This window comes from Halichoeres trimaculatus, unplaced genomic scaffold (assembly GCF_033239565.1).
Source record: "Halichoeres trimaculatus isolate MK-OKI-2021-1 unplaced genomic scaffold, fHalTri1.1 fHalTri1_scaffold_5, whole genome shotgun sequence".
Classification (NCBI taxonomy): domain Eukaryota; kingdom Metazoa; phylum Chordata; class Actinopteri; order Labriformes; family Labridae; genus Halichoeres; species Halichoeres trimaculatus.
In genome coordinates, this window is record NW_027437183.1 from 30,687,253 (window position 1) to 30,701,110 (window position 13,858).

A 13,858-nucleotide genomic window follows, 5' to 3' on the forward strand; every position below is an offset into this window, starting at 1 on the left:
GGAATAGAATAGAATAGATTAGAGTAGAATAGAATAGAAGAGAACTTTATTATCATTGTAACAAGAACAACGAAATTGAAGTCACAGCAGCAATCAAGAAACACAAAAGTAAGACAGTGTACAGAAAGTGCAAAAAGGTCCAGAAAATAGATGATGACAGCTTGTCCATCATTGTCCAGTTCAGCCAGCCTCCACCTCCACAGGGTCCAGGACTGAGCTTCTTCAGCAGTCCGTTCAGTCTCTGTCTCCTGGATCCTGTCTGCTCGCAGCAGGTGAAACTCTTCCAATGTGGTGTTGGTGTCTGATATTAGCTCTGTTAGCCATGTCTGTGAATAGCATGATGCTACTCTGCCTTCTGGTATTCCCTCTGTTGCTGGGTTAGCATGGCTAGCTTGTGCATCTTATTGGGGATAGATCTCACGTTCCCAATAACGTTGGATGGAAGGACAGGTCCATGTCGTCACTTCTTAGCTCACACCTGAGAAGCAGCACGTCGTCCTCACCTTCTTCTCCTCACCTTTTGGGAAGACATCAGGCCTTATACCAGTTAGCATTGACATGCTACAGGCTAACAGCTGAATTCACATGTAAACAATGCAGCCATGGTTACATGTAGGATCTCCAGACAAACACAGGAGAAAAAGTAATAATCTCTGAAGCCACAAAAAGTTTGGTGTCCATGACCAACAAATGAGCCAAACAAAGTAACGATCCGCTCCAAATAGATTACAAGATTACAAAAAAGAGATGAAAAAATTACAAGAAACAGACAAAGAAGAGAGAGCTGCTGCAAAAGGCAGCCATAGCCAACAGGGCAGCGCTTAGCAACTGACTTAAAAATTGAAAACTGTCTTTATGTGAACTTTATGTGTTCTTAACACTTTTGCCCTCATTACAGCTCTACAAATAAATGGAATGTATTTGTATTTTTTATTTTATTTTTTGCCATTTCCTTATTCCATTGACTGCTTTTTCTTCCTGTTTTTGACTGTGAATGCTCATAACGTTCTTCTATGGTTTTCATTTTTTGCTAACCTTCCACTTATCGGGCATGGCATTGGAAACAGTATGCCAGTGTGTTCAGCCGGGGAAACCTCTTCCCAGCTCACACCAGGAACACTGGCGGGGTAACTGCTGGCTAGGACATCTTAGGAGACTCAGCCTATCCTTTGCAGAACTGGCTTTTGAAGCCATTTCATGACAACGGAGGACATTGTCTGACCAATCAGTAGCCTGCAGTCAGTGACGTCGCCTTTTGGTATCCACTAGGTACTAAAACTAGCTTGTTTTAGGAGGTACCAGGCCGGAGGAAACACGCTGAAAATCGAGTAAGGCCAATTCGTGCTAGTGGAAAGGGGCCAATAGTTCCCAGAAAAATTTGATGGTGTACTGTTAATTTACTCTTTGTTTCTCCATGGCAGTATAAGATTTTTTCAAATCCTTTTCATCTTAAGAGGGACATCTATTTCAGGTGTCAACCTAAGTTTACTGTTAAAACTGTCACCAATATAACCTCAGGAAGAAGGTAAAATGTCAGGCAGATTGCTACTTAAAATATCAATAAAATTTGCAGCCACTTCAGTAGTAAGATAGTGTTTCCTGACAGTTTGCTCAGGGACTTCTTGGATAAAATCATGTACGTTAAAAAACACACAGAGGTAATCAGACAAGCCCACAGCCACAACTGAGTTTACATCTGCTGTCAGGCCATGAGTTAATCTAAGATGTGTCCTTTTTTGTCAGTGGGCAGGGTAACATGTTGTGTAAAACTCATACAGTTGATAAGATTTAAAAACTGGGATGTAAAAGAGTCTGATTGATTGTCTTAATGAAAGTTTAAATCACCAAAAATAATAATTCTGTCATACTTTGTTTGGACAATGGATAAAAAACCTGAAAATTCTGAAATACAAGAGGTGAACTGTTAGTGTGATCCTGTGCACACTGCCCAGACAAATTAGTCACGGTTAGAGGCTCAAATGAGTCCACGCTTCAACAAAATAGGCTGAAGTTTGTATCGTACATTTCGTGTTTTTCACCATTAAATGGACCTACAGTAGTTATCAAAGTGGATGCAGGAGCCTGGTGACCCCCTGCCTTGGGAACAAACTGAAATAATGCTGCACTTGAACTGACTTGCCACCACTGGCAAGTAATCAACTTGTCCCTCAGAAAGTGGGCAAATATTACCACTTAAGATAACCCCAATCCGCTTATGAAGGAGGGTTATATTTTTTTTTTGCAGCAGCGGGAGCTGTTTGAAATGCATGTTGTTATGGTGAAGTCGTCTTCACCCTGCTAAGTCTTGTGCATTGCACAAAGTAAAAAAGTTAAAGAGGAGGTAATTCAACTTTTTTCAAGGCTTTATAATGTCCCTTTGGTACCCCTGAGTACTGGGGATGGGCACTGAATTAGGTACTTTTGTAGCAGTGGCGACTGCTGGTCAGTCAAGGAGGGGAAGCTCATTTTTTTCCGGCCTGTATCATGAATTTGTTTATTTATTTAAACGTAAATTTTACCCTCCGTTCCTTTTTAAAGAAATGATCTGTGACCCTGTCATACCAACCAGGTGTTTTTTAGGGATTTTACCAGTGTTCTCTCAATGGCCAGCAGAGCTAGACTGCTTAAATGGCCTTGGCCCATTGTGTTGCTGGTGTAAGACTTGAGCCGCTTTAAACAGGAGAAGCTCCTCTCTACACCTGTAGGCTGTAAGTGTAGGTGACAGGGGGAGAAGCTCCACAGCTGTAGCTGCTTATTGATGAAAAGAGAGAGAATATATAAACACAATGCTTGACGTTTTTCAGAAAGGTAAACTCACTGAGGATTGATAAAGCCTCCAGATCAGTCCGGAACAACTGACTGTAAAACTGAGAAGATGCTCCAGTGGAGGGTTAAACTTCAAGATCCCTGACTGGCTCATTTGACTATCAATCAAAAAGGGATTCGGTCTCAGACAGATCATCCAATCATCATGCAGAAGTCAAGCGTCCAGGCCAACCCACTGTCTCATAGACCTTCAGAGACGCTGAGTGTCTGATAACCGGGAAAAAGCCCAGCGTTTATCCAATGATCGTCCAGTTTCCACAGTGGAACAACCCACTCTACGCTTCCCCGCTGAAGTCAGAAGACGCTCAGCATCCAACTGTGTTAAAGAGCTGAGACGCTACAGGGATGAATGAGGAGGAGGTGGAGCCAGTTACCTGTGATAGGTAGCTGATTCTGAACAAAAGATGAAGGAATTCTGGCGCATATTACGTCAATAAAATGTACACACAGCAGAACATATCACCACTTTTTGGGGACATTTTAGGGGAAGCTGAGCTTCCCTTGCAGTCTTACAGCAATCGCGACTGTTTTGTAGGTACCAACCAAATTCCATCTAGAGTACTGAGTCAAATAAAATAAAAAGGTACCATGTTAACGTACCTAGACACATCCTTGAGACTGTGAGGGAGTAGAAGAGTAGGCAGTCATGCTGAACATGAACACAGCATTGCAAGGTTAAATATTGAAGAATAAATATGTTAAATTGAAAAACTTAAAGATTTTATTATTAAACAAATTAATGCTTTTTATCATATAAACTTGCATTAAAGTACCAACTGCCAGGTACTGGGCACTGGTACCGTATTGTGTCAAATAGAAAAGGTACCCATCCCTTCATGGTACCTCTATGTAATTTACAGTTCAAGTCAATTTCTATCTTTCTCTCACTGGTCTTTAAAAACATTTTATTTCAGCCTCTGTCTGAACAGCTTTACTGTAGCTGCTGTCAGTTTAAGGCTCAGATCAAAGACACAGCAGGAGAGAAATGAGACCAGAATGAGAAATGACGCCGTGTGGTTTGGCAGCCAGAAAAATGACGGAATATTAAAGCAAATCAGAAAAAAATTCACTGCAAGGAAGTGATTCAGCAGCGTGGATGTGACAAACCAAAATACAACAGATTTTTAAACATTTAATTTGATTAATTTATCTGTGATGTCTGACTAAGCCACAATATTATTAATTGTTTCAGTTCAGGTCCAAAAAACGTGGAAAGTTGTCTTTTAAAGATGTGTTAGAGCTCTGAAAGAAGCTGCAGACTCCACCATGAACCTGTCACAGACTGAGGAGGGAGTAGATCTCTCACCGGGTCTGCGTTAGTTTCAGGCAGAAGTGATGGAGGGACAGACCAACCTGCACTGCAGATAGTAAAACATTTTCAATACTGCAAACTAGCTCAAATATGAACCGATTTCACTAACTTCATTTGGGGTCGTTTTGGTGTCCGGCCAAGATGTTTGTCGCCTTCACAGATGGATTTCCCTCTCTGCACCGAACTACCCACTGACATGAAACTTGCCTACACAAACTCAGACGTGGCGTGGGATTTGAGTGTATCCGAAACCCACGTTCGGATTGACAAAAGCAGATCTGTGTGTGGAAAGGAGTGTACACCCATTTTTCGGGCGTGTGCACGTTTGATAAATGAGGGCCACTGCGTGGATCCAGCTGAGTCCTGACTTGACCCTAAGTCTGATATACATTCAGATATGAAATGAATTTGTTGAGAAGGACCTTGATAATTGAAGCAACTCTGTCGAACTTGAGTACCATCAAGCTGTTTTGACTGCAAGAACTTTCCCCAGCAATTAGGGTCTAAACTTAGCCTTTGAAACAGCAGTCAGTTTGCTCACAGTTTGTCTAAGGGTCCTCTACAGCCTCAGATGCCTGTTTTGTGAAAAAAGACTCACACTCACATTTGCAGGTCCTTTTCATCACTAATGACGAAGCTTCATTTGGATGTCAGCTGGACACATTTTTATCCAGAGCACAAATGGTAATGAGCTTCCTGCTGGTATACATATTAGCTTTGGACTTACTCTGAGCTACGCTGACAACAGAGACTGCTCCCAACACCAGGCTGACATGTTTACATTTATTATGAGCCTCAAACATGCTTAAGCCCCGTGACTTTCCGGCCAGACAGCCAGGCAAGCTGAGCGCTGCCTCCACTACTTGGATACTGAGATGGGATCCAGTTCTGTACAGTACTGGATTGGAAAATGGATGGAAGGACTTGATGTACAAATGAGACGGGCAGAGGGAATGGTGAGGAGAAAGAGTTTTACTTTAACTGTCTGAGAAAGGAGACATTGCTGCTTCTTCAGTGACAGCAAACACAGCTGTAATGCTACATTTGTTTGTGTGATCCTTAAGTAGAAATGACGGGCTTTGTAGTTTGGGTATATAATTGAGGCATAAGTCTCTGTTAGGCTTGGTACTGATGCTGCACAGACAAATCAGCAGCAACACGGAATAAGTACTAATATAAATCATACTCTGTCTCTCTCTACAGCGATCAGTCAGTGATCTGTTAAGATTAACAGCAAGTAGGTAGGTAGGTGCTGTTTAAAAACTGGAATTTTCAGGATTTCAGAGTATGCCTGCAGTATATAGCCAAAAACCAACATCTTGATACTGTTAGGCTATATCGCGATAGACATTATACATCTAAAAATTCTTATTTCTCTTCCAAATTAACTGGCTATTTATATTATATTAATATATTATATTATATTATATTATATTATATTATATTATATTAAAAAAGTAACTCTTGTGTGTGTGTGTGTGTGTGTGTGTGTGTGTGTGTGTGTGTGTGTGTGTGTGTGTGTGTGTGTGTGTGTGTGTGTGTGTGTGTGTGTGTGTGTGTGTGTTTGGTGTGTGTGTGTAAATAATTACAAAAATAAATGTGGGAATTATATGAGTATAAACAAGCAAAGGCGCTTTGCTTATATATTTCTTAATGTTATGTTGTCAACACTCTCTCTTTGGCCACCAAACCTGTTTTATTTGAACAATACACAAGTTTTGAATACACCTCCATTGTTTTTAACAACTCTAAAAATTTTATGTGACAGTTTACAGACCACCAAAAAGGTGCAGTCTTTTTATATCACAATTTTCAGAATTTTTATCGATTTTACACAATTCATATAATATCTATGTGTAGATTTTAATCTACACATAGATATTATAGACTATAGAATATTATAGACCCCGTTTCCAGGGAATTTTTAAATGTTCGAAACTATATGGATTTTAAGCAACACGTCATGCAGCCAAGTCACCTCAGGGGACACACCCCGGACTTGGTCATCACCTATGGCCTGTCAGCCAGTGTGCCCTCTGTTGTCGACTTAGCTGTGTCTGACCACTTCTATGTGGTTTTTTTATATCACCATTTTTATCCAGCAAGAGGCCTACGTGAGAACTGTGAGGAAGCGTCATCTGACCCCTTGGGTGGCTGCAAATTTTATCAGTGTTTTGGAAAAATACCCTCCAGTTGTTCTGCCTGCCCCCTGTGATTTTATTGATAATTTTAACAGTAAACTTGAAAATGCTCTCAACTCAGTTGCACCACTGAAATTGAAAAAAGCTCACTCTAAACCTGTAACCCCATGGATAAATGAGGAGGTTAAGAAACTGTAAAGAAAATGCAGGGCGGCAGAAAGAAAATGGAGGAAAAATAAAATCCCAGTCAATCTCCAAATGTAAGAAGAACACCTCAAATCATTCAGCCATGCAGTTAACAATCCAAGAAATTCATATTTTGCTACAATAATCTCAAACAATAAAAACAACCTATAGGTTCTTCTTTCCATGTTTGACCATCTTTTTAACCCTGATAATAATCAATTTAACATACCTCCTACAAACACTCTACGAGAGGAGTTTGCATCCCACTTCAGGGGTAAGACTGACACTATCAGAAGTGGCATTTATCCTGTAAAAATACTGCTTTCAATCAATCTGAGTGTCTGCTTTTACCTAAGGCAACACTGGACAATTTTGTCCTGGTTAATGATGTGATGCTTTATGACTTTTTTTCCTCAATGAAGCCCACCACATTTCTTTTAGATCCAATTTCAACCACATTTTTTTAGGCCTTTTTATGGAACTTTTGGAGACGAGCTTTTAACCATGATGAATTGCTCTCTTCAGAGGGGGGTCTTTCCGGCTATGTTTGAGGCGGTAGTGGTGAGACCCCTGTTGAAGGAGAGCCATTTAGATTTTAATGATTCTAATAATTACAGACCAGTGTCTCACTTGCCTTTTTTAAGTAAAATTGTAAAGAAACTAGTTTTTAACCAGCTCAACTCATTTTTAATTTCACATGATATTCATGAGGAATGTCAGTCTGGTTTTAGGGTAAACCACAGTACAGAGACTGCCTTAACAATAATTCTAAATGATTTTTAAATTAAATTATGATTCACAAAAGGTGACAGTGTTAGTTCTGTTGGATCTAAGCGCTGCCTTTGACACAGTAGACTATACCATTCTTTTAAACAGACTTTAACACCTTGTCGGCCTCTCTGGTACTGTGCACAAATGGTTTACTTCCTACCTCACAGACAGAACTTTCATGGTAAATGTTGTCACATGCTCCTCTCTAGTCCATAAAATCACATGTGGTGTGCCCCAGGGTTTTGTCTCAGGTCCTGTGCTTTTTAACCTGTACATGCTCCCTCTTGGTAGTGTCATCAGGAGACATGGGATTAACTTCCACAGTTATGCTGATGATACAGAGCTTTACATCTCCATGTTTCCTGATGACATCAAGCCAATGGATGCACTTTTTAACTGCATTTTAGACATTAAATCATTGATGGCAGAAAACTTCCTCCAGCTTAACCAGGACAAAACTGAGGTTTAAGTCATTGGTTCTGAGGTCCAGAGAGAGAAGCTTTTACCCAAACTACAAGCATTGTCTTTTAATCCTTCATTAAAATAAGGAACCTGGACGTAACATTTGACTCTGAGCTGAGTTTTATTCCTCACATTAAGAATCAAACAAAAACAGGTTTTTACCATTTGAAGAACATCACCAGAGTCCGCCCCATTCTCTCTCGGGCTAACACAGAGATGATAATGCATGCTTTTATCACCAGTCGTATTGACTACTGTAATGCCCTGCTCTCTGGTCTTCCAAAAAAGAACATTTCAGGTTTACAATTACTTCAAAATTCTGCATCACGTGTTCTGACTAAGACCAGGGGGCGGGCCCACACTATTCCAGTTTTAAGATCACTGCATTGGCTCCCCGTGTGTTTCAGGATTGATTATAAAGTTCTTTTATTGGTTTTTACTTGTCTCAATGGTCTTGCGCTCCTCCGGCAGCGGTAGCCTAGTCATCCCAAAAGTCAGGACACACACACATGGTGAGGCCTCTTTCCAGTTTTACGCCCTTGACTGTGGAACAGCCTGCTGGAGGACCCCAGGGTGGCAGAGAACGTTCAATTTTTTAAGGGCAGGCTCAAGACACACCTTTTTAGCTTAGCCTTTAATTAACATTTTGTTTATTACATTTATTCATATTAGGTTCCCACTTTGTTTTTATTTATGGATTTTACTCATTTCTGATCTTAATGTTTTAGTTGTACTATTTTATGCGCTGGTTCTTAGTTTTTTATTGATATCTTTGTTTTTACTCATTTTATTCTTTTATCATTAGGATCTCCAGTGTTTCCTCTGTGGAGCCCTCTGTGCCGGGAGCTGTGACTATGGCTGCAGGGCTCTGTCTCATAGGTTCCTGGAAAAGTTCTGACCTCCATCATGTCTCCTCTGGGTTCTGCGTCGGTATCCTGTGGGTGTGGTCGACTCTCAGCTCCTGGTGCAGACGGCTCCTCCGATGACGCTCTCCTACCTGGTTCATCTGTACTCAGCCTTTGTTCTTGTTCTCAGTTTCTTGCACTATTTTAGTCTGTTTGTGTGTGTGTGTGAATGTGTGTGTGTGTGTGTGTGTGTGTGTGTGTGTGTGTGTGTGTGTGTGTGTGTGTGTGTGTGTGTGTGTGTGTGTGTGTGTGTGTGTGTGTGTGTATGTGTGCGTGCGTGCGTATGAGTGTGTGGGGTTGAGTGTGTGTGTGTGTGTCTGTTAGTGGGTGCGTACATGAGTGTGGGTATTTTATGTAAAACAGGGGTGGGATGATGGGTTTAAGGGAATGTTTTTAATTTTCTTGATGTAAAGCACTTTGAGTTACATTCTTTGTATGAAAAGAACTTTATAAATAAAGTTTGATTGATTAAACGCTGTCAGCATTAAATACAGAAGAAAATAATATTTAAATGAGGGGGCGGCCCTAAGTGCATCTTTGTTTGCCTGTTGGTGGATCCACATGACTACATGTGCCTGCCAGCAGCTACAGAAAGATGTGTTACGCAATTATCTTTAGTTAGCCGAGTTGAACGTAAGATCTGCAAGAATTTTGTTTCTTGTTAGTAAACACAAATACAAACTGGGCTCCTCCTCCTTGGCTTAGGGCCAGCGGCTAGTGCCTAAAAGTGAGTGAAAGTTGAGCCAAGCCTTACCTTTGATAAGTAAAAATGATTATCTGTTGAGCGTTTCATTCCACTTTGGTTCTGTTTTTCTTTCTCCGCCCTACATCCACTGTCATTACTGCTCAGGATAGTTTCTTCCACCCAACACACAAAGTCACTTGCGCACTGGGTGCGCTGTGATCAGCTCAGGTAACCACACCTACTCTTTGCCCAGAAACGTCCTGAAACAGCCAAAACATTAACATACAGATAGAGGAAGGGGTTGAGGTAGAAATAGACAAACACTGACATACTTATAGATGCCCCCAGGAGACAACTGAGCAGGATTATTCCTGAAAAAAGTTGTGTGTGTGTGTGTGTGTGTGTGTGTGTGTGTGTGTGTGTGTGTGTGTGTGTGTGTGTGTGTGTGTGTGTGTGTGTGTGTGTGTGTGTGTGTGACAATGTCAAAACTAACTATAACTACAATGACACATCCAAAACTATTATAACCTTGCATAAGTTGTGATGTCATTGTGTAAGGAGATACAAGGACTTTTTCATAGACTGTACTTCTTTTGAGTTGCCACTTTTTGTGCATGATAACATGTAAGACAATTTCCTAAATTTGAAACAAGCTTAAACAGGTTTGTAGAAGTTTTTCTGCAGGAGTTTTTGACTGCCCAAGAGAGAAGGCATGATCAGACGAAGGGAAAATTAGTTATTAGTCTTACCATGGTGCGCCCCTGTAGAGCTGCTTTCTTTGTGTGTTGTGCAGCTGCCTCACAGTCATTACAGCTTCCCAGCTTGCCAAAGGCCACCAGCTGTAATGGACCAAACACCGTGTCCTTTCAGAACCTTACTTCAGTGAGGCTTACAGAAGAGACACACATACACTGGCTAAAAATAAAGAATGCAACACTTTGCTTTTGCTCCTATTTTTCATGAGCTGAACTCAAATATCTAAACTGAACTCTTTCTATGTGCACAAAAGGCCTATTTATTTCAAATATTGCTCAGAAATGTGTCTAAGTCAGTGTCAGTGAGCCAAGATAATCCAACCAGCTCACATGTGGCAAGCCAAGATGCTGATTAGACCATATGATTATTGCACAGGTGTCCCTTACGCCTTAAAATACACCAGACACATCTGCAGTCTGGCTCCGCTCCATTGTGCATCGAACGCATTTGTCAACTGCTATTTTCACAGCAGAATTAGACGGGTCACAAAAAATGCCTAAGTCTGAAAAGACAATTTCTCTAACAGCACATACCGTAGAGGGATGAATTTCTATAACTGCAGTTAAGAAGATGCTAACATGTTTCCCCAATCAGAGGTAAGGCTCAGCTTGTTGCTAGGTAGATGCTCTACAGCTTTTAGTGTGGAGGCTCAAAGCTCGCCGCATTTCAAGAAGGCGGATTGCTTCAAAACTGTTTTAGAAACAGACCAGTGATGTCACAAAGACTATGACCATACGTCATACTCTCTATGTGTAAGATGTGCAGTTATCTTCTTCTGTTTTTACTGGTGGAAATACCACCGTGTAGAAAGTGGGCACCACATGGTTTGGATAAGCAGCATGACCAGCGTCATTTTGTATATCTAGAAGTGTGACTTTTTCAGGATCATTCAAAGTCCTCACAGTCCCTTTAAGGTAATATGTAATATAGTGTGATGGCAAAATACAATGATTCTACTAATTCATTCAGAAACCTTTTCTTAAAAGCAGTTCAAAGGGGCTGCACAGCCGTACCACTCAGCAATAAGGTTTCTAGTTTAGAGGGCATATTGCGGCAACTGTTAAGAAATTAATAGGAAAATAACTTAAAAACAATATCCTGAAAGAAATTGTAAATTAATAAACCACGGGGTCTCCTGGAGACGTTTTAGTACAGGTTTTTGTACTTCCGCATTAGAAACCAGCATTTGAATGTGACGTCACAGTCGGGAGTTTCACTGCTTCTGCCTCTGTTTAACATTAATAAACATGGATCAGACTGTCACTCCTGTCAATGAAGAGGAAGAAAATCTCAATTCCTGTCCATATGATGGTCCTCAGGGTTATAATTATGAGCCTGTTGGGAAAGATGAAGACGGTGTTGCGCCAAGGTAACTACCCCGTAGAGGATTTCTTCCCATACACATTTATATATTTTCGCATATAAAATATGCATTTAATGACTTCTCATGTGGGGCTACATGGTGGTGCAACAGTTAGCGCTGCAGCTTCACAGCAAGGACATTGGTTCAAATCCCCACCTCGGTGCTAGGCTATGGTGCTCAGCTTGCGTTTCTGTCCAGTTGAATCTCGAGCTGAATCTCTGGCAATCATGGTTTACGTCTGTCACCGGGCTAGGGAGCCGGGCTAGGGGCTGTTGCTGCTCCCAGTGAAGCAGTCTCACCTGGTTCCGGTATCCCATCCTGAACCATCCATAGACTTTATAAAATAGACTCCATCACATCAATCTTCCTGTCGAGAATTGGGCATCACAGACAACGGTATTTTTTTGAGACCGATGCAGCAATAAAGCCCCATCTTGTCAGCTGCACAAAAACGAATCCGAGCACGAAAGCTAACTCACCGAGTCCGAAAAGGTGGACTCAATGTCATGTTAACCAATATTTCTGCATCCATCCATCCACCTCTGATTCATCTTAATCAGGGGTGGGCAATTAATTTTTACCAGGGGCCACATGAGGAACCTGAATTGTGTCAGAGGGCCACCAACTTTCTTCCATCGTAAAATGCTCCAAATTAAATATTTTGAATAGCTGGAACTGATAATTAGAAGAATAAAGCACTCTGTAAATGTTTATATTAGGTTATGTAAAATTGTGGTGTATAGGTCAAGTAGAAAAAAAAAAATACTGAATCCTAAAATGAAAGAGAAAATGTCTTAAGTTTTCGTCTTTGTCAATATCTGTCATACATGAACTCACTTTTACCGATTGAGAGTGCTGGCAGGCTGCCAACACTTCTGAATATGGAGGGAAGCTCCCATTTTTAAACCATTTCTCCCGCTGTTCTCCTGGCTTGTGATTTCTCCTGATAGTCCCCGAAATTTAAGTATGCTTCTGTGAGCTCTAATATTTTACTAAGTCAAATCAAGTCCTGTACTTGGGCGTTGTATCGAAAACTCAGAAACCATCCACCCTTCTCTCTTAGTTAAACTCAGAAACCATCCACCCTTCTCTCTTAGTTGGTTTGATCCAGAGACGCTGCAGGAGACCTCAGAGACCCAGACAGATAACTGTGCTGCACTTGTTGATGAAGAGTTGATCAGAGCAATAGCTGTTTTCTATCTTTCTTTTTTGGTGTTGACATGTCGTGAGTTAAACTAACGTAGCTCTGCTCTAACGTAGCATCCTCTTCAATCAGGAGAGTTTAGAGCAGCGTGAATCATATAGTGAGAAGGCTGACTCTGAAATAGTGAAACGCGTGTCGTTGTAAGGTTCTGTCCGTCTCTGGTGTGTGATGCGCATACGCGCTGCGCGTGTACGCGACAGCGCTCTGTCTTTAGAACAGGGAGAGTTCAGGTGGAGGAAACTGACTGTGCCAGTGAAGGAGAGGGAGAATTCAATCCACAATGTCTTGTTCAGTGCCTGTGATAGATGGAGTATTAAGACATATGCACCCGCACGACTTTTATGTTTATGATTGGCCATGCAATGCTGAAAAAAGAGCCTTTAAAACAGCTATACTGAAAACAGCCACTTTTTACTCTAAATTTGTGCCTTTTTTTGTTGAATATCAAACAAAATCAGTGATTGACTTAATCTACTGCCTTTATCAGACCATGTTAACTCCAAAAAAGATTTAACCTGCAATATGCCCTTTAATGACTAAAAAAAATGTTTGTTTTTGCTTAGATGACATCCTGCCAAACAATGTACTTTTCTGTTCAAGCAGTCTGAAATGAAGAAACCCCGAGCAGAACATCTCCAGTCTTTCAACATAATGATTGAAAACCTACAGTTTGTTGTTTTGGCGAAGAATAGCTGCTGTTTCATTACCATTTGCAAAGACTGGCTAATCTCAGAAACTCCATAAATTTGATTGAGAGCTAGCCCTGAGGGGTATTGCACGAAAGTAGGATAAATACATCCAAGATAAATGAGCAGGCGCGGCTTGAATGAGCCTGGTCGGCGCTTTCTCGGATTAACTGGTTGCACGATTGGCGAGCCAGGATGAAAAGACGCGGTTTAGTCAAGCCAGAGCTGTGTCCCAATTCAGGGGCTGCAGCCTACGGAGGCTGTAGCCTTCGGAGGACACGGCCTTTATAGCCTGCGAAGACCGCAAAGGCCGAACTGAATTGAGACAGTCTGGTCTACGAAGCATTTCCTGTTTGTCACCCTCGACGTCACACAGCACCGCCCTCACCTGTCAGGCTTACGTTACTTTTAAACACACGAATACCAAAACCTTACATTTAAACAGGATGATTTTTACTATATTTTTATTACTTTGCGTTGTTATTATCATTATTATTATCATCATTTTTATCATTATACCATTTGTATTATTATTATCCCTATTGATAGAGTATAGATCTA